The 21,754-nt window shown below is 39.5% G+C and overlaps 1 protein-coding gene across 2 annotated transcripts in view; it reads left to right on the top strand.

Annotated features, from left to right (window-relative positions):
- The window catches only part of ST6GALNAC3 (ST6 N-acetylgalactosaminide alpha-2,6-sialyltransferase 3), a 234,979-nt gene that overhangs the window by 125,679 nt on the left and 87,546 nt on the right, over positions 1-21,754 (top strand). The gene's annotated exons all lie outside the window — the stretch shown is intronic.

The following is a 21,754-nucleotide window of genomic DNA, read 5'->3' as shown; positions in this document are numbered from 1 at the left end:
ATAGTCTGGAACTGTGCAGGGGTGGAACTGCAAAGGAGAACAACTTTCTGCTGCTCTATAACCTTCTTTTTCAGCCAAGCAGTGTAATGTGCTTGCACTTCTTTCCACATGAAATTATTTTCTCTCATTAATATTTTGATTTATAATCTGAAGAGTATTTGCAAAGCAGAATTTCCATAAGAGAAGAATCATTTTACTTTCAATTCTTTCATTTCAAGCATTATATGTTGTCCTATTCCATGTCCATTCATCTCAGTACCATCTCCACATCTTCCCTCATTGCATTTAGAAATTCAACTAGCATTTGTTATGTTATTTGACTTTTTTTTCATATAGGGAAAACTGTGTCTTTCTTGGGGCTCTCTTTGTGGGCTGCTATGATTTTGTATATTTTGATTTAAAATATATTTTCTATTATTAGTATTATTGCCTCCTCTGGGCTTATCCGATTGCCTTAAATTTCCATTACCTAATCTCCCAAGAAAGCAGACTGTCCAAGGAAGCTGAATTACAGATCCTCCCAGGGAATATCAGCTGCAGTGGCATCCCTGAGCATTCTCCCTCATGGAGGTATTTTGGGTCTTGCTCATGAAAGTGCCCTATAGAAACAGAAGACATTTAGCATTATGTAGGATATCTTCAGCTTGATACTGCTTAGACCTGTCTAAGCGTCAGTGGCTTCTTGCCAAGCTGTGCTACTTGACCTGATTAGGAGAAAGTTAATGAACAAATTAATAACTGAGGGACCAGTTCATTGATTATCAGTTGGAAAGAGAGTATTTTAGATTATATTTCTAGATGTTGTTTCTGGTGTGGTACTTGGGGATGATATCACCAAGGCAATCTTATTCCAGCAACCCTCCAAACTCTTAGTTCTGGATCACTTAAAATTTTTCCTCTGTTTTTGAAATAGTAACCACTGCTTTTGTAAACAATTGTCCAGTTTCAGGTTAGCAAGAGCAGCTTCATATGCTTCAGTTAAACGTTTCTTATGTACCAGGACTGAGACTGGCAGATAATATAAATATTCTCTTTATTATTACTTTAAATTTGTCCCTGAGGCTTCATTCATTTCAAAACCATGATCTTAGTTATATTAAAATGGTGGCATTAATACTTTAATCTCTGTGGGTGGATTGTAATAGAAAGTTTCAAAATAATTGCCTACAAATGTGAAAGGTAAAAGTCTATATGGTATCATATTGCTTATAATGTGATCATTAAAATAACAATTATGTGATAATGAAGAGTCACTGTGCTTGAGTTTATCTTTACACAATGTCGATAGCTAATGGAAACAGGGAAGATTATATCTAATTACAGTTAATAATGCCATTGCATTTCTGGTAAATATGACATTTTGCTTGGGTTTGTAGGTTTGAATGCTTTTCTGAAGTTTGTGAGCGCGTTCTATGTACTTCAAGTAGGACGATTTTAAAAACAATAGCTACATTTTTTTACCTTAAAAGACCAACACAGTCTTCAGAAAGGCTTAAATTTTGAAACTGGATTACCTGAGGTAGATGTGTGTTGCAATGTGGCCATATTGGAACAGAAATAGAAGGGAAAAAAAAGATTTAGGTCATTTTGGTTTGTTGTGTTACATAAGTGAAGGCAGCCTTACACTGAGTTGGTTAATAGAATAAATTCTCTCTTTAGGTCATTCTTTGACATGGATAGAGAAGCTTCTCCTTTTGTATGGTGGGATTCTGAGCTTAAAGTCAAAGGTGCTTGGTTCAGGAGCACACAGCCATAGCTTCCATAGGCCTTAAGGGCAAGAGCATTTGTTAGAAATAAGCCATTTTGGTTTTTGTATGTCTTCCAAACTGCAGTGAGGTTGGCCTTTGCATTGTGCACTGCCTCCAATATTTTCTATACATTATGATCTGTCTGAATGTTACCTTTAAATGCCAAACTCATGAAGGCTGGAATTACACTGGCTCTAATTTCCAAGGTGCTTCAACATTAGTTCCTGCTTCTCTTCTTGCCCATCTCAGGCTCTTCCATTTGGATTATCAAACTGAAACTGTGGGCTTTCATGCTGCTACTGCACTTCAGGCACAAACTCTTCCTAGTTCATGTTTCACTTCAGTCGTATACTTGTTTCTATTTGGCACAATTCTTGCTTTCTTTCAAATATTCTTTTTTTCCTCTCTCTTTTTTTTCTTTCTCATTACTTTACAGATATTTTCCACATTTTTCCTCTTTGATTTTTCTGCCTCATTGTTTGTAACTGTCATCTATATAGCTTTCTCCTTTCAGCCTTTTGTCCTTTTATTGTGAAACGCATTGCCTCAAATACACCTCCTGTTTTCTGCACAATCTTTTAAAAGCAACTCACAGCCCTGCAAAGTATCTGATGAGGAACAGCTCTCCCCTATGTGCTCGTGCCCTTGCCCTGACACTTTCATCTGAATCTTGGAATAGAATTCCTGAAAGACTGCTCAGGCACTGCAGATCCCAACTCAATATGTCCAGCACATAAAACAAAAACAAAATATCACTGTGGGATGTAGAAGCTGTGCATGATTATTTATTGATGACTGTTGGCTACATGAATTAAAACGGCAGGGAGCTCAGATTTTGATCAGAAACCGAGTGATTTCCTGGACGCTTTTTATTTTTAAATATGATCATAATATGAATCCATTGTGCTTCTGCTGTTAAATGCTAATCTCTTTTGTGACCTGCTATGTAACAGTGAACATGCATCGTTCATATGTGTACATAACTCAGTATATGTGAGCAGTAGTAGGAGCTTGCTGGTATTATATGGCAATTCTTGCATATGTGTGTATACATACATATATATATGTACACATTCACTAGATATATGCATGTACAGATTTGAAGTGACATGCAGTAGGGATAAATTCCATTTCCAGAGACTCTAGGCTGGAGAAACACCCAAGGAAGGATTAAAAACACCCAGGAACTGTAATAAATGCATCCTCAAGCATTTGTTTGACCCAGTGGATATACTGACCCTGCCAGCTATAAATTGCAGTGGTACAAAACATGCTAAGTGCATCCCCCAGTCCACAGCAGTGTCACATCTACTGGAGATGCTTCATGTCTGTGTTGAGGCATAAGAACTCACAAGTATGGTTTTGATCTGGGAAGTGAAAGGATTTGGCATGTGGCTGCCTGACCACAGCCCTTCTGTGAGCTTCCATCATGGAAGGTATTCATCAGGAGGCTCATTTCATGTGTTCCGTAATGTTAGCACTGAGCAAGTTTCATTTGGTTTGTTTTAGGTTTTGTAAGTACTTTTCAACTGTGACAACACAGGGGAGCCCGACTGGCAGTAACTGCTGGGTCTTTATGAAGTACAGATATAATTTATTTGCTTTTAGTTTTTGTAACATCACCAACTGCTAAGGGAATTGATGTTTAATATGCTTCTAAATAAGTAAAATGAAAGTATGAATAAATAATGCCTAGTTTATTAGTCCAGGTGTTTTCAACATTGCTGAATGTGATTTGATGACAGCCACCAGCACTAGCAGCAGTGAAAAAACAACAGATTTCCCTGTGATTATTATCATTATAATAAAATATAATTGAAAGATTACAAAATTGATTCTTTTAAAAATTAATGTTGCATGAGTAAGCAGGCTCTGTGACATTCAGATTTTTTTTTTCAGTGTTATTTGGATGGAAAATGACTTGTTTTATTTCCTGGCGGAAAATTGCTGATTTTCAAATAATCTTGTTACTGAAAACAGTCCCAGAAGGTTACAGGAGACAATGGACCTGTGTCATTATGCCTTACCCTCTCCTGATGGGTTCAGAGAAAAGCCAGAAACAAAAGAAAGTGACATTCATTATTGAGAGAGCCTTGGGATAATCTGTTTGGCCAAGTAATTTTGAATGAAACTAGCAAAAGAATATTTGATTGCAAAGTGCACAGACTCCTTCCATCAATATGCAATTTTGTGGATCTATTTGTCCAAATGATTATTAACAGCAGTTGCTAAATTTGTGATGCTTTAAAACTTCTAAGGGCTGTGAAAACATTAATTAGTTAAATGGATGGAAGTTTACAAGAAAAAAACAACAGAACCAGAAGACCAAAGTCAGATGTAAGACAGCTTAAAGTGCAAAGTATTGAAAACAGCAGGAAACCTGAGGACTTGGAATAGCAATCATACGGCATCATCCGCCCCAATCAGGAAAGTGGAAACCACAAATTTATCTTTGATGATTTCCTGTAAATATGCTCTTTGAGGACAGATTACCCTGCCCACTGTTGTGGAAGAACTCAGAGTTACATCCCTTCTCACCACAACATATGGATCTCAGCACGCAGTGATTCTCCTTTGCTGAAGTCGCTCTTCAGGTAGAAATGTTTGAGGAAAAATGCGGTAAAACGTTGTTGCAAAAATGCTGGTTAGCATCCTTCAAACCTGGCAGGAACCTTCTTAGATGTGCTGGAGCACTCCCACATCTGAGCAGTTGCATTCCTGTCACTTTCTGGTAGATAGTACTGCCCTTCAAAGAAAATTGCTAAATGGCTCTGCTACATCATTCATTCTTCATTTGCATTAGAAATGTCTTTAAGCAGTAATAGGATTATAGCCAAGAAGTGCCAGTGCTTTATCATACATTTATTTGCCTTAATATATAGAGGTGCGTATTTGAGACAGCATTTACTATTCTAGAGCTCATCATAAAAACCACTCTGAATGGGAGTGTTTAAGGGAATGACGACTCCAATTAATTCCCTTAGAATAGCATGACTGGAATCAGATGCAGTATTTCTCTTTTCATTAGGCATTTCTGGGTTGTTATGAGTGTTCTTATAGCATGAGATGAATTAAGTTAGCTAAAGAAATCCTAATGAAAATAGCCTACGGTAGGCTGCTATTTCTTTTACTCAGCATGGTGGAACGTTAGGTTTCTATGCTTTGGTTGTGGCACCAAGATGGTGTTAAAAGAAATAGATCCAAACTTTCATTTTGGGAAATGTGGAGAAGCTGTGCATGCTGTGTGCTGCAGACATCCTTTTACCTGCACAGTGAATTGAATAGTGTTACAGCTTTTTCAACCTCCTTCTTCCCCTGTTCCCACTGTCACCAAATCCCAGTAAATCCTCATCTGGTCTGAAGAGCAGATCTTTATTCTGGTTTTCAATGTGTATGTTCCTCACTGGTGTCAGGAGGTCAGGCTTCATGTGGTGCTTCTGTTCCCAAATGGGACTGCTGCATGGGAGGAGCTGGTTTCTCTCTTCAAAGTGGTGAAGATGTTTTGATTAATTCTAGGAGATCTGAGTTAGAAAATAAATTTTGCCAGCGTTTTATTTATGTTTGCATTTCTTGGTCATCAATATCTACTGGTTATAATCAGTGAACATGGCACAAATAAAACACCTCCAAATCATTTCCTTGTGATGTGGGATTTTTCATTAATTGAAGAATAAGGGATTTTGTGGTAACATTGGTCTAAATCTCTTGTCCTGTTTCTCCTAAAAATGATCATGGAGTACTGTGTGACTGTTGGTGTTACAGGCATCTTAGCATTGTAAGTGGTAGTCGAGGCAGATAAAAGCTGGCTGTACTGGGAACATACTGAAGGTTGAGTGTTTTCAGTGTATTTTATCCACGTCTAAAAGCGATCTGCTGAAATATCACAGGAAAAAAAAAGGTGCATTTATGTATCAACATATTATATCTGAAGGAGAAAGCTTTGTTTGTAATGTTTTGGTCTCTCTTCCCATTCATTTCTTCTCAGGCTGACACAAAGCATGTTTTGAGAGAAATAATTTAGTGACGTGAGCATTCCCTGCCTTCTAAAACTACAGACAGCAGCTCATCTTGCATGCAGTCACCCATCCAGGAGTAATCACTTTCTGTCTCTGTAAACTGGAATCAGTCTGCTGGTCTGCACCCTTCACTCTGAAAATCTTAGCTCATATGTAAATAGCTTGAATAATTTGAGTGCCCTTAAGAATGTCAGAGTAATGTCATATGCTAGAACCTACTAAAGCTTGTCCGATTCTGTGAGTCTAGTTCACTGTAACTCTGCTCTTTAAGGCTTTGGCTTCTTTCCTGGCAAAGATCACTGGTCCAAGTAAACTGGGCATTAACTGCTGCCAGGAACTGGTGGAACCATCAGCATACACCACTTTGTCAAGTCTAAATTTGGCCTAAAATGTATGAAGTAAAGAATGGATATTGGAAGCCATGGTAGATGTTTATTACGTAGCAATATTTTAAAACATTTTTGGCAAATCTGTTACCACCCTGCATGGTTCACTCAGTGCTTTAACAATGAGACACCCCGAAGTGTAACTCAGTCTCTGATGTGTAAAAGCTATGAGTTGAAAGGAGTGGGAAGAAAGACAATGGAACATGCAGAGTCTCTGCTGAAAAACATCTGAGAAAATTCTGTTTAAAGCCTAAGTTACAATGTGCATACTTTTCTACTGAGGACCAAATCTATTGGTTTCAAATTAAAGGCTCACACAAGAGTTATCTCTGCTGTGTCTAATACGCAGTAATTGATTCTTCTACTTCCTAGGGGAGACATCACTATTCAAAGTACAATTGAATTCCAAAGTACCTTACAGTGCTATAGTGTAAAGTCATACCAGTCTATCGCTGAGGGAGACCAAGTGCTTTGCAAATGCATGGAGTAAGTGTAGACCCTTTTCATTGTTTAATGCTCTGTGGATGCTGAATAGCCTGGTCTGCAGCATTTCTTACCTTGTAGTTAACAGATGATTTTGTTTCTTACGTTTCTGTGCATGGCAACAGAACAGAATTCAGAATACTGTGTTTTCATTCATAGACTGGCTTCATTGGTTGTTTGTTAGGTTTTAAGCTTTCTTGCCTGATTCCTACCAAAAATGCCTGTAATTACCCATGTAGTATCAAGGGTGAAACAATAACCTGTTTGTCATCACTGAATGCTTTTGGGGGGGAATAGGATTCTGCTAGATTATTGGCTTATCTGTTGAAAGAAAATATATTTGATCATGAGACCTGCCCCTTCAGGGGCTATAAAAATACTGGCTTTACAAAATCCATTTTTAGCACTATTAATGGCTATAACTTTACCCTTCAGTTCTACTAAAGAGTCTGGCTATAACTAACAAACTCTGTGTCTCTGTCTATAATGACAGTCCTGATAGTTTCAATAAAACTTCTTGCGCTCAGGGGAGAGATTTGGGAAAGAGCATCTCAGAGACATTCTTGCTATTCTCATTACCATCACTACGTACTCAGAGCAATATATGTTTTAAAAATTGATTATGTATTTACAACGCAGATGAGAAATGTTTTTTTAATAGTGAGGAACTCCCAATGATGCAGCCTGTGATCTACAGCACTGAGTTGGTTTCTTTGATTTTAATGCTACAGAATGCAGTCATAAAAGTTTTAGACCCTTAATGTCATAGGGTGCAGCTTCTTGACACAGAATGTTAATGTTAAAGGAGAGAGCTGCTGAAGGTGAGAGCTCCAAAGCCAGTGAAAACCAACGGCTTAAACTGAACCTAGTTAACTGACTGCATTCCTATACTTATCGTTTAAGATCTAAAATATAGAGAACTTGCGTGAAATTGACTTGAGTTTGAGACATAAAGTCACTAATGGAGGTAGACTTGCAGTGTGGAGGGTAGGGGTGTAAGGTATTTGGTCTGGATATTTCTGTTGCCTCTCCCTTCAGGCAGCTTTTCTTTCTGGGAAAAAAAATAAAAAATAAAAATTCTGAAAGAGCCACATAAGGATAGGTGAACTAACTTGTCTGCCCTTTCTCTGTTCACTAAAGGGAGTCTAAATGTCTGACCCACATACTTAACACTTTGTTAGCTAAAGATGGGGAGGTGAACTGTAGTTATATGTCTCCTGGCTGTGCATTCTATCTACTGACAGGTGTATGACTGAAAGTTAGTTTGCAACTTCATACTATTCTCTTTGGTTGCCTTCCAGTTGTGCTTAAGAACTATTTATTTCTGGCAACAGAAAACTGATCTGAAAATGAGTTCCATCCTAGAATGCAGGAGAAAAATGACATGGAAAAGTGAGAGAAACAAAATGAATCCATTTATAGAAGTTTGGCAAGGTAGCTGGAGTGTCTTTTCCAAGTGTGTAGGAATTGTATCTGTCCATGAGATTGTTGTAGGAAACAGTGTTAAGAAATGTTAGCTGTTATACAGAAGTTCCAGAAGCACACTAGGTGTATTAGAGTTCACTTTGATAGGGAAATACCTTGAAGTATCTCATTGCTGGGGGACTACTGTCCAAAGTTGCCTGGAATCAATCCATTGCAAAAACTGAGTTTAGAAAAGGCAGAAATTGCTTTCTTCCAGTTTTGCAGTGACTGTGCTTAGCTCGGGCATTCAAGTTAACAGTATTGTGGGCTTAAATATGTGAATGCATATTTGGTGGCTTTAGTTGACTGCCTTTTCTTCTGAAATCGTTTTCTTCTGTAATTCAGCAACGAGAGTGAGTGCAGGTCTGTGCTTCTCCTGTAGCATATTGTCTTGGCCTTGTAATCTCACCCTGTGGGACCCACAGTGTTGGGCCAGGCTTGTCTGAAGGCTGTAGTAGGAGTCTGCCCTACAATTAAGATCACTGCTACTTAGTTCCTTTTGGGATGTGGGGCCGTGTACAGAGTTGGAAATCACAGAGGAAGTGAGATGGGGAAAAAGAGTCTTTCATCACAGAGGTGTCAGGTACCTTCAGCTAGTGCAAGGCTGTATTTGCAGTGCCTGCTCAGACCTGTGTCTCTCTGACCAACCTTTTGCAGCCAGGAGTGAATTAAGTTTACCATCTGTCATGAGCCAATTCAGCACTAGATGTTACTATTCCACATGTTTCATGCTGCTCACATGAGTCCTGGAGCTGCTAACAAGAGTGTGTCTACTGGGCAGGCTGGGCTATGGGAGTGTTGTGCAGTAAATCATGATGACGTTGCTTCCCGTGGCTCCTCATCACAGCCTTCACAGCAGAGCCAGTGCTGCCTTGTAGCAGCCTAGTGGATGGCAGCTGCTCCAGTACTTTGGTCATGCTGAATGCCCATCACCTTCTTTATAATTTTGGGAGCTCCGGTAGTGCTAGGATGGTTGGGTGGAGAGGATCCTGATCTAGAAGGCTGCCTTTCATTGCTCCATCTGTCCACAACTTCTTTAAAGCTGATTGAAAAGGCACTTCCTCCCTTTGTGTGAATAACCTCAAGGGATCAGAGTCTAAGCTGTCAAAGTGAATAGTGTACAAGATGTGTCCTGGAGCCATGGCATGGATGCTGACATTGAGAAGATCTCAATGGCTTTTAGGGTCATGCAGGTGGCTGCAGCAACTCAGGAGAATGTTGAGCTGGTGGAAAGAATGCTAAGGATACCTGGCATGTGGCTACCAGGTGTTGAAAAGTTCTGTTCCTGTCTCCTTTGCAGAGCAGTACTGAGCTATGTCCCTCTCAGTTTGTAGTTTGCCCATTCATCTGTGGGTGGAGCAAACATTAATTGTAGTTCATCACTTCCATCTGGCACCAGTGTGGGGGGTGGAGACCCCTTCCTAATTTACGAAGAATTATATGCCTTCCTGCCATGCTGCTCTACTGAATAGTAGAACCCAAGGCTAGTTCTAAATGTAAAGATGCAGAATTGTTTCTCCACTGGTCTTCCCACAGACACATCCTTGGTTCCCTAGAGCTAGACGTTACCTGCAGAAATTAAGACCAGCAGTGCTTTAGTTAAAGCAATAGTACACCATCTGCAAAGCTGGAGATGCTCTGTGTGATACCCACAAAACTGGGTATCTGCCTGCTCTTTTACTTTCTCTTTAGTCGATAAAAATATGATTTCCCCCTCATTCGGAGGAAATTGGATTTCCACATAGCGGGGGAAAACAAATGCCGTTCAGTGCTGCTATCTTTGAATTGGGGCACCAGATGTCTTTTGAGCAGGTCCAGCATATTGTCTCACCATTTACAAGTCACTCTATTATGCTTCTATTTACTGTAGGCAATTATGCTTTGACCCAAAGACATAACCCTGGTGGAATTAAAAATCATGTGCTCTCTTCGTATAAAAAAGCTTAGTCTGAGTTTATGGGGAAGAAGTGTGGAGAATGAATCTAATGGGAAATTAGGTGGTAGTATTTGATGGCTGTAAATGTATTTATTTATAACAGTTAATCTAGGTGGAAATGAAGAAATAAGACGAAATAATTAACTTTACTATTTATAAAAGGGTCTCTTTTATCCACTGTGAAATGCAGCCACCTCTGGGATGAAATGCAATGGTTGCTAAACAGCGTATAGCCATTTAAGAACAAAAGGAAAGAACAAATGTGTGTTGGCACAGAGTGGAAAAAGCATCATGGAAAGAAAATGTTTTCATGAAAATGTTGCCCCTGTTTTTGTTGGAAACGTATTTTTAACTGGCTCTTGTAATTATTCAAACTGGAATTTGGCTATAAAAGTGAAATGTCTCTTGCCTTGCAAGATGAACTCTGATAGTTTTAACAGCTCCAATGTTAAAAAAAAAAAAAAAGCACTTACGTTACAGTAAGAAAGAACACTTGCTTTCCCAAAGATAAAGGGCTTTGCATCAGTGTTAGTGATGGCTTTACTGGAGTTACTGCAAACACAGAACAGTGCAAGTGTGGGAGGAATCCAGGCCATCGCTCCGGCAGCACTGGGACAGAGGTAAATGTGCTGCCTCCTGAATTAACAGCCCTTTTCATAAACCTGGGAATGAAGGAGTAATAACGAGGTTGGCTGGCTGTTGATGAATTCTCTAATCATGTGCTGTGTGTCCTAGAGCTCCAGTTAAACCTTTATATATCTCCAGAGAGAGAGGGAATGATACTGTAAAGAGCGCTTTGCCAAATAAAATAGAAAGATCTGTGGGACTGTTGTGCTATTACAAATGTCAGCACAAAATTAGGAGTCAGTTTATATATATGAGATGTTTTCTGAGCTTGTTGATTGAAGTTTACAGTGTATAACAGGAGACCTGTTGAAAGATAAACTATTACGCTGTCTGTGATGCATGCACTCAAAAATTCTTCCATTTAAATTAGATCGCCAGATTTAAGTACAATATATGCTATTTCTAATATAAGTATCACCCCTATATCAATCCACATTCAAGAAGCTTTATTTAACTCACATGCTGACTGAAAGTTACAAGGAGACTGAGTCTTGATAAACTGAAAAAAAGGCAGCAGAGTCATTTTAGTATCTTAGCATCGTTGATTAAATGTGTGAAGCTAACTAAGAAAATAATCTGCAAGGACAGATGTTGTGATAGCGGTCACGTCGTGTCATCGATTTATATTAAATGCAAGGGAAGTGAGAGAGAGAGACAACTTTGAAGATTTGCTTTTCATTATGGTATGAATTGATGTTCATCTACTAAAATGAAATAGGTTTGCATAAGAGTTACCACTGTCAAAAACTATTTGGAATTTCATTCTGTGCAGAGAAATTAAAATTTTGAGTGATTATGTGAAAGGCTTTATCTTTGAAGCGAGATTATAAAACTGGAGCTGTCCCCTGTTCCTGGATCTTTAGATTAGGTGAAATTCCTACATATTGTTTGCTTTATGTCATCTCAAATGCTTTTCAGGTGACTTGCTGATTTCCTATCATATGAAATTCTAGAAACTATGGTGATGGAATAGGATCCTTGACATTTTGACTGCATGCGTAGGCATTCCAAGTTATAGGGCATACATGCGAGTTGGCCATCTGGATGTGTACCTTCGAGAAATGTTTATTTCAATTTATACAAGCTTTCTAATTGAGTACACTGGACAGATACACAATTAATTACATCATACAATACTGTCTGATCTGATAACAGCAGCAGAATGCTTGAAATTCAGACTCTCTTGACATTTTTTATTCATTTCCATAACAATCACCCACTCAGACCACTCAGTTTTGGAGGATAAAAAGAGAGTGGTAAAGGACATGCTTAGCAGCAGCATGATTTCAACATCCTGGGTTCAATTAAAATGGAAGGCTATATTCTAAAATCACAAGATTGTCCTTTGAACCAGCAACTGCAGGTGAACTTGTATGATCCCCTTTGGAATAAATTTCCCAGATAAGCTTAACTAAATCTTGGAGAGCAGAAGCAATTTTGAGGGGTCTCATGACTGTTAAATTTCACAGCATCTGTATTTTACAGCATGTGAATAGGGCTAAGTGGTTGCTATAGGAATTATAGGCCTATTATTATAACTACATTATAGAAATAGAGGATTTGGCCATATTGCTTTATCCTCCTAGGAAAAACTGTTGGAACAATCAAACAGCAGAATTCACTGCAAGATCCTAATGGACATTGTAACTGTGGATCTGAGTGACCTGATCAGTGAAGAGCCGTCAGACTGTGAGGCACCACAGATAATGCATATGTAAGCAGGTGTGCATCTAAAGCTTTTAGACTGATATTGCAGTAGTTGCAGCTATCATCTGTTTTAAAAGAAGCAGTAAAACAACAAAATTACCAGACTGATGACAGAATCAAGCAGTTTTGCATATATACAATCAGATGTTCAGATAAAAGCACAGAATGTGTGTGTTCTTCTGTGCGGTGTCCACTGAAATAAATTTCCTCTTCAGAAAGGGTTTCCATATGTATAGTAACAAGTCCTGTATTTTCACTGGCATGAAAGGTCAAACCATCAGACAGTTGTCTTACCTCCATTTTCCAACGTGTGTTGGTTTTTTTGCTTTTTGAACTTTGGTTCATTTGATGCAGAGTAAAAGACAAATATCTCCTGCATTTGCTTGATTGGGTTACTGTGCTGCAGATGGTAGGCCATCCTAGAAAATGGCCTTGCCACGTATTTAACATTCAGTAGCTTTCCTTTTTACACTGTGAGGATGTGTGAGTTAAGGTTACTACTGCCTTTTCCCCTGGACTCAGCAGTGGCTACGTGTGGGGCAGGCACAGGCCTACCCTGAAGAGTATCTTCACCTGTGCCAAAAGTTCAGCTTCTCGTGCTCCTCAGGCGCGACTGTGCTAATACATTTGCATTTCCTCTTCCAAACTCACATCCCTTTCATCTTAACTGCAGCCTCCTGTAGGATTTGCTTTATTGGCTTGCAGCCAGCGCTGTGTCCTGTGAGGCTGAGGAAGGTGCAGCAAAGACAGTACAGCACAGCTGAGCACTTCAATCTAAACAGTGCAAACTTCCTCTGAAAAATATGTGCTTTTAATAGCTCTGACAACACAGTGCCATCTTTGCTCTATTGGATGGACTGAAAAATTTGGAATGGGGCTCAGCCATCAATACATTTCACCAGTGGTAGCTTATTTCTTTTTATCAGCTCAGCTCTATTTAATGGCTGTGTACCCAGATGACAATTTAAGTAATGCTAGTCCATTACTTTTGAATTATGATCCAGAGACCTGATGGAAGAGAAGCTGAAGTGTTAAACCTTAGGAGGAGCAAATGCATCCACATCTGTGGTCAAAAATGCATTTGAGAATGTACTGACATCCAGTGACAAGACTAACCACAAACAAACATGAAAGCAGACCACATTATTTTTCGTAGACTTTGCCAAGCAAAATGTAAAGACCCATATAAGAGGCTTTTAAAAACAATCCTATTGTTTTCTCGATATCTTCAGATGCTCACTGTGGGACTGTAGCGCTGAGATACTGAATTGGCAGTGTTGCTTTAGCACTACTGGGGAAGCTTAGGGTAATTTTCCTTTCATACCTACCTTCTGTTGTTTTTCTTAATCTTTTTTTATTGTTTCTGATGATGATAGAGTCCTGTGGAAAGTGAAGACTAACTTCACAGACTCAAAAAAGCAGATCCTTTTCATGGACTGCATCTCAGTGCCTTACAGTGCCCACGTTTTCATTCTGATAATATTTTGAGCTTCTGCTTACCTGGTGTCAGTTGGGACAGAGTTGATTTTCTTCACTCTGTCTGGTGCGATGAGATGTTTTGGCTTTAGGATGAAAAAGCAATGCGTTATCAACACCACTGTTTCAGTTGTGGCTTGGAAATACGGCACAAAGCCAGGGGCATTTCAGCTTTCCAGCTTCTTGTACTGTTCTGCCAGGGGGCTGGAGAGGGTAAGAGCCAGGAGAGGACAGAACCAGGACACTGTTGGGACAACCCACTGTAAGGTTTGTGTTTTGTTACAGCAAGGTCCATGTCTCTCTGAGGTTAGCATCTTATGTCTGTATATAGAAACCTAAAATAAACCCATTCTTTTTCCAGATAGGTATGCAGTAGTTTCTGTATTCTAAAAATTACTTTTCTTTGTAGTGCCATTCAAAAATAAGATGATAATTGGGGCAATAATTATACAATTGAATGCATTGATTACTACTGTCTGGTGCTGGGTACTGAGCAGAAATACACTTTTAAACATCTAAGCAATTAATTTGGAGATAACGTTTATTGATTGTTTAAAAAGTTCCTACAAGTCGATCTAAAATGTGACATCCAAAGATGCATTGTTACAAATACAATAGAGAGCTTTGTGCTGGATGTGCAGTGAATGTAATGCTTTTTGAGTGATGCCAATAGTGTTATTTATGTATCAAGTCACCTTTGACACATTTCCCCTGGAGGATTGAAACCATTGCAGATAAAACCTGGAAAATGCAGCCTTTGATAAGGAGCCCCAATGGGGAACTCTCTGGAGCTTTCTCTCCTTCTCCACAGGGCTCTGTCACTTCCAGCTATGCATCTGTGGTGCCCCTCTCCCTATGCAGGCTGGCACCATTCTGCCCCAGCCATCCCTCTCCTGGGCAATCTTTGCTTGTAGAGATGTTGGACACAGTTTAGAGAGGAGTGAGTGCACCTGTGGTACAATGACTTGCTGCACGAGTAGCAGTTAAAGTCTTGAAGTGTTAATGGGCAGCATTGGAGAGCTGGCATCCTAAGTGCATGCAGCACACAAAACCTGAGGTTGTCTTATCTCCTCCTAAGGTGAGGGCTGTTCTGTAGCTACAGCAGAAGTGGGATTCATGAGTTCTCCAGAGAAGTTGGGTTAAGATTTCAACCTTTTCCTTCTCCTGCCTGAAGGGTTTCATTTGGATGTGTATTTCCTGTGCATTTAATTGACATAGCTAGCTGTGTTCCTGTACCAAAGAATTAATATTTGGGGGGGATATCCATGTTTAGCCCAACATTACTTGTCAGAATCTATGTGCACAGCTGAGAGCAAAGTAACAGCATCAATCTCCACAGTGAGAATGAATATGGGGACATTAGAGCGCATATGGTGAGGATTTTTGACCTACGTTACTGTATGTAACTTTGGAGCTTAATTAATCAATTAGGATTAGTGCAGTTTGTAATCAAGTCCAAGAGTGATTGATGCATGCCGCATTAATTGCAACATTCTCATGAAGCATGTCATATACACAGTCATTTTACAGCTGGATTTCACATTGGGTTGCTCGTAAGCACTTAATGGCAGGAATATTTTAGATTTGCAATCAGGAAAATTGTATCGCACAATATGCTTTATATGTTGTACACCCTGCTTAGAAAATAACTCTACCAGCACTGATATTTCCTCTTGCTCCTCCCTCCTGGTTCGATAGTTGGCAAAGTAGCCCATTTTCAAAGGTTTTCTTTTGCTGTGGAACAAGAGGTATAATTAAATTGTATCCCAGTAGTGAAGGTTTCTAATGATGATGAGCTAAAACTAATTGTATTGATTTGTTTATTACTGGCTTAGGAAGCTCATCAAACAAATGGACTGAAACTATTTCCATATTCTTATCTATTTGGTAAATGAGAAACAAATAACACTTCCATATGTCTGTTTCATGGTGTCATGGCATTAATACTAATTCTGAGCACAGGCAGGGAGATAATCCCTGGTACAGTGTATTTACAGCTGAGAAATGTCACATTTCTTTCCAGATTTGTTTCTTGAGATGAGAAAAATGAAAATATTTTCTTTCTTTTTTGATATAAACATTATTACTAATGAAGGTTTTCTAACTGCCAGAACTGAAGAGTCATGGGCTATGCCATGCCCAGAAAGCATAAAAGATTGGAACAGAAAAGGAGACTGAAATTAAGCTCTTGCCTCCATGCATGTTTGTTCCTTGGCCTCTGTATTAAACAAAGCTGGATGAGTAATTTGAGCTAAAAACTTCTTTGAATATTCACTTTAATTTTAAGATTAATTTACTTTGGATTCTCACATTAACTCTGCAAACATTCAAGCAATCACATCTGGTAGAAATGTTTACAGAAAGTAAATTTTGACATTTCACGTATGAGATTTTTGTAGGAATGGGGTTTTCCTTTTGAATGTGCAAATCTGCATGCTAATGCTCAGCCAGTGTTGGGCTGGGAGCAAGTCTGACCCATGTGAAAAACCACTAACCGTTGTTACAGGAATACTTAAAAATTCAGTACAGCTTAAATTCCTATTAGTAAGTATCTGTGATCGATTTTAGAGGAAAGGCTGTCCAAATTCATTGAAAGAGGTGCTGAACAAAAGCTATTAAAGCCCAAAGTGATCGTTCATTGGCTTGAGTGTTTCTTAGATACATCTTCTCATGGAAGCGGCTGAGAAAGGCCATCTCCATGGAAAAACACGAAGTTAATTGAATAAATAGTTAGTTTAGCTGAATTTTGAATTTGATTGTGTAGAGGCTGGGAGAATGTGGATTCCCTCACACTGACATATTGACACAGGCCTTGATTCACTCTTATGGTAATCCAAGAGTAGTGGCTGGTGTAATCAGTGTAAAGACCAAGTCTGCTTCCAGTGGAAGGGAGAGAAAGCCTTTTATTCTCTATCCTGGCTAACTCTAGTGAGAAGAGCTATTTACCCATGTAGAACCGTCTCACTCGTTTTTTGAAATATTGCTAGCTTCCTCTTGCACTCAGCTGCCGTGTTTTCAATTACAAACGTTCACCACATCTCACATCCCTTCTGTGCTGTAGCGTATGACACATTGTGGCAACTTTTGTTCAAGTAGCAGGTTTTGGTCCAAAGAGGATTCAATGAAGTTGGAGGCTGAATTACCCTTACATCCCCTGAGAAGCGGATCCTGTCAGCTCGGCAGAGCACTGCTCGAACTGTGCGCTGCGTATTATGTCCAGACTGTAGATAAGTTAATAACACTAGAGGCAGAGCTGAAGGTAGAGGGAATTATACACCGTAGTTATTAAACTTTGACCTTTTGGATGCTCTAAAATCATAGAACATTTTAAAATAGTTATTCAACATCCAGGATAGCATTAACAGGAGGGAAAACCGCCTCTCTGTACAATGCATAGCATTTATGTCAGTACTTCTCTTCATATTCTAATTTTGGTCCTAGCAGCTAAGGACTGGTAAAGTGTCTTTCCCTCCAGTTTGGTTGTCTGTGGAGATCTGCTGCTAGAGTCAGCATGAAGAGTGCCTCAATGCCAGGCACCACACTCTGTGTGCTCTGTGTATATTCCCACTACACAGCTGCAGTGATTCAGACTTCACCACCACCACCCTTGCAGCCCTGGAGCTGCAGATGGACAGGGGAGCAGCTGTCCCACTTTGCAGATGAGATGATGGAGGCACCTGCTTTTTGTCAGGCACACTGGCTTCCAGAATAAGTGGAAACAACAAAAGATTGAATTCCTAATTAGAGACCTGCATTAGAGGGTTGGCTTTCTTGCTCCTACTATATTCATTGGAGAGAAAGCCTCTTCATAGCTGTTGAAGACCTTTTGAGAGTCATCAGAGAGAGGTGTTTAAAAATAGAGCCCTACTTAGTGGCCCTGAAGTTGCCTTCTGAAGTTCTTTCTCTTTAGTGGCTGCAGAAAGCCTGGGGAAAAGTGTCTCAATTAAGCTGTGTGAATATCTCCTCTCCTCATGCTGTGCCTTTTGCTCTAATTATAAGGCAGCCTTTCTTCCCTATTTTGTTGCATTGTTATGCACAGGAAAGAAACAGGTATTAAGGAACAAAAAATTCAAACTCCAGACCTCTGATCTGTGCCTAGCTGGTAGGAAAACATCTCAAAGGCAAGTGTTTTCCAGACACAAGATTTAGATTTGGCTCATTTTAAACACCCACAACCCTTTGCAAAATTTAGATGTTTTACTGGTTTTGATCTTGAAAGGCGCTATCATCCCTCACCTGCACAAGGCTAAGTGAGCAGAGCGATCTGTGTGTGTCAGAATTCACCACTACCCATCATGTGTTGACCTTCACAGAAGAAAGAAATGTGCTTTTATTTTTGTGGTAACAAACATAGAGTGCTTTTTTTTCAAGTGGTCTGAAAACATTTGTGCACATACCATTATTTTTGTGTGGTACTTACAGAAGTTCTGGAATTGTATGCATTCAGAATAGCAGGTGAATCAGAGATCTTAAGAGCTGTAATGAGCCAATCCAGAAGCAGCCATTTCCACATGTCATGTCATCTGACTGAAGTTTTAGTTCAAGGAAAAATGAGCTCTCAGCCACTTTGTATGCAGACATTTCTGCGTGCCTTCCAGTTGCTGAGCTTTGCTCCGGAAGTCAGCTGTGTGGCCACTTCACATACTAACAATATAAACTCTGAGAGTTCAGGCTTTTTCCTCCACTTTGTGATAATAAAAATATAAATGATGAGATTGGTCCCACAGGTACTAAGCAAACACATTGAGTGCCGGAGCTCTAAATCATCAGGTGCAGCACTCAGCACCAGGAGGGGAGCAGCCAGCACTTGCAAGATCAGATTTTCTGTGTGCACTTAAAAAGATCTAGTGTTATTTCATTTCAGAAATATTAGAAGAGCATGAAGTAGAAAACTTCAAGCCTTTATATCACACATTTGGATTTTTGCTTTCACGGTTTCTCTGCCTTTGCGTTGCCTTTATGTTGCACAGATGTGAATGGCAGAGTACAAAGCACTTCTCAGAAGAGAGGATCTGAGGAGATTCGCTCTGCCCACTGCACCTCAGAACAGAAGAAAGCTGCTGGCACTGTCTCCTTGTAATAATGAGGAGCAGTAGGAAAGAAGTTTGTCACCTGGGTAGCAGGAATAACCCCTGCCTGTAGCTCAGCTGCAGATATTCCAGGGAGAACATACCCTGTGTAGCAAACATCCCTTGGGCTGAAATATGAGCTTCTTGTGGTGTTAATTGTGCAGATATTCTTAGGAAGAAAAGCCTGGGAGATAGATAGGATTTGCTAGGAGCAAAGGCTTATCAGGAGTCCCATTAGGTAAGGGGTGCTTTTACCTTCCATTATACTTGGTAGCAAAGCAAAGCAAACACCTGAATACTTTTGAAAATCCTATCTTTGAATGCTGGGATGTTCTTAAATATGCAAACAGAGGGATGTGTGTAGGAGCAGTGCTGAGGGGTTTTGTTTATGAAGCTATTGGCAAATGCCTTTTGCTCTTCTTACTCAACCTCCCCTAAGGACAAAGTAGACAGTCTCAAGGATCAATATGTAACCAAAGGAAATTCTAGCATAGATCCAAAGCCCAGAATTTCGTGTCTTATATTTCACTTGCTCATTATGGACAGGAGAAAACAACAGCAACAACAAGAAGCCCTGAACACAAGAGTGGTTTAGGAGCGCAGACTGTTGTGAAGATTAGATTGACTTGTGAAATGCAAGAATAAGAAACAGTATCTTCAGTTCTTAATATCATGAAAACAAATCTCCAATCTCTAACATCAGTGGGAACGATGCTGTACCCCATAGACAAAGAATTTATGTCTTCTTACTCATATCCTCATGGATAACACACAAAACATACAGTACAGCCTCAGCGGCATCCAGGACCATCCTGGTTTGGAGGTGACACTATCCTCAGGCAAACCAGGGAGGTTTTGGTGGCTTTCAAAGCATCTTGTGCAAAGCTGAAATCCCACTTTCTGAGTGAATCAGCCACAGAAAATTCTTTCCCCATGTACCTTTCACTGACTTTTTCCACAAAAGAGTGAACACTGATGCTTTCTTTACCTTTGTGTCATAGAGGAGAAATCTTGGCCTCAGGACACAGCTGCCTGGTTCTTTTCCTCTATTTTTGTTCCTACCCAGACAATTATCTGTCTTTGCTGTTGTAGGTTGAATAATTCAGGTGGAATGAACTGTGAGCTGAAACAAGTAGACAGTGTTCCACTACTTGTCCACTTAAGTTATTCCCAGGTTGTCTTGCAATAGGACCTTTGCTCTGAATCTTAGATGATTACTGTGTTTCAGGTGGAGTTGTGACTATAGAAAGCAGCTGCGTTTGGTTTCGAACACTCAGGCATGCAACACATTAGCATTTTTTCTTTCCTAAATAACTGAAGATGTATTCTTTAATTTGAAGTGCTATTTTGGCTTAGCACTAATGAGTCCTGTCATTACACTCGGTTCTCTCCAGCTTTTATATTTTCATGGTTTTTCTCAGTGCAGTTGTTATTATTAGCTGTTCCCATTAGTTCCACCTGCACTTCCAGTACCAAGTTCATGTTCAGCCAAGTTATGTACTTGAGTGTCATAGAGTCAATATCTTATTTTCTAAAAATCTCAATTTCCCCCCAACTGCCATCAATAACATCTTTAAAATTCATTTGAAATGTAGATTACTCAAGGTATAATTCATCCTGCTGCGTTCCAGAACACTTCCTTCTTATTTAATTGCCATAGACACTTTAGTTACTAATTAAACTTTATTGTTTACGATGTCCCATTTTATTAACAGTCATGATAAAAATTGCATGTTCTTGAAGATTTTTTGCATATTAATGCCAGTAGTGGGTTAAACTCAGAAGCAGTAGGAAAGGGTTAATCTCAGAGGCTCATAATAGCAGTTTTATAATTGTGTAGGGAAACTGCCTCCTAAGAAGTTGACCTTGAAGAAAAGAATGTGTGTTTGGAGTGTTGTCCTTTCCTTCATGTGTGGTGGAATGAATTAAAGGCTCTTTAGCTGTAACCAAGAGACTAGAAATGTCATCGCAGTCATTTGCAGAAGAAATGTTTCAGATTGCAAGTTTTTATGTATTTGAATGACAAAGTGAATGATGAGGAAAGTGTGGGACATAGTTTGAATTAAGAACTTTTTAAGCTCGGAGATTATTAACTGCATTCTCCATGAATATAATTTACAGATATTAAGGCAAACACTACTCTGAAGCTTTAGCAATAATCACAGAACAGAGCAGGAATTATTTGATGGAAGACCATCAAGAAGTCACAGAATGGATAATACATAAAACAGCTCTGTGACAAGAAAGTTGCTTTCATTTCTAAATGGATAAATTTGGCATCTCCCAGTCCCGTAGATTCAGGGAAAGGTTCATTTAAGTCCAGAAGCTCTGAAACCACTGATTATGGGAATTCCCTGTCACTAATTTTTCATTGCCCTGCAACAGCCCAATATAGCACATTACCCTTAGTTCTACTTCTGGTAGTACTGAAATAGTGACTGCTCTATGCTGTTACTTCCAGAGAAAATGGTGCAATGCAGCAGTCCTGGTATTTGACAGTACAAAAAGCCACATTGATCCAAGTTACTTTTTACAGCAGAGCATGTTTATACCAGGATTTTGTCCTCATGAAGCTATTGTTGCTTCTCTATGAAACAAAGACCCTATTCCTTCTCACACTGCTGCTCAGAAATCCTCAGGGATGAGAGCAAGGAGAATCTCTGACTGTAATCTCTGCTGCTTCCCACCCTGACAGGAGGAGCATGGGCAGATTTTTCCCTGAGAGACTCTCCCTCCGCATCAGATACAATTGCTACACATTCTCTAATTTTCAGATTTCTGCTGGTCTGCCCTTGAGTAAACAGGTTACTGATCTCAGAGACAATTTCTTAATGGAATCAGA

Source organism: Coturnix japonica, chromosome 8, assembly GCF_001577835.2.
Source record: "Coturnix japonica isolate 7356 chromosome 8, Coturnix japonica 2.1, whole genome shotgun sequence".
NCBI lineage: Eukaryota > Metazoa > Chordata > Aves > Galliformes > Phasianidae > Coturnix > Coturnix japonica.
This window is presented reverse-complemented; position numbering and strand designations above follow the sequence as displayed.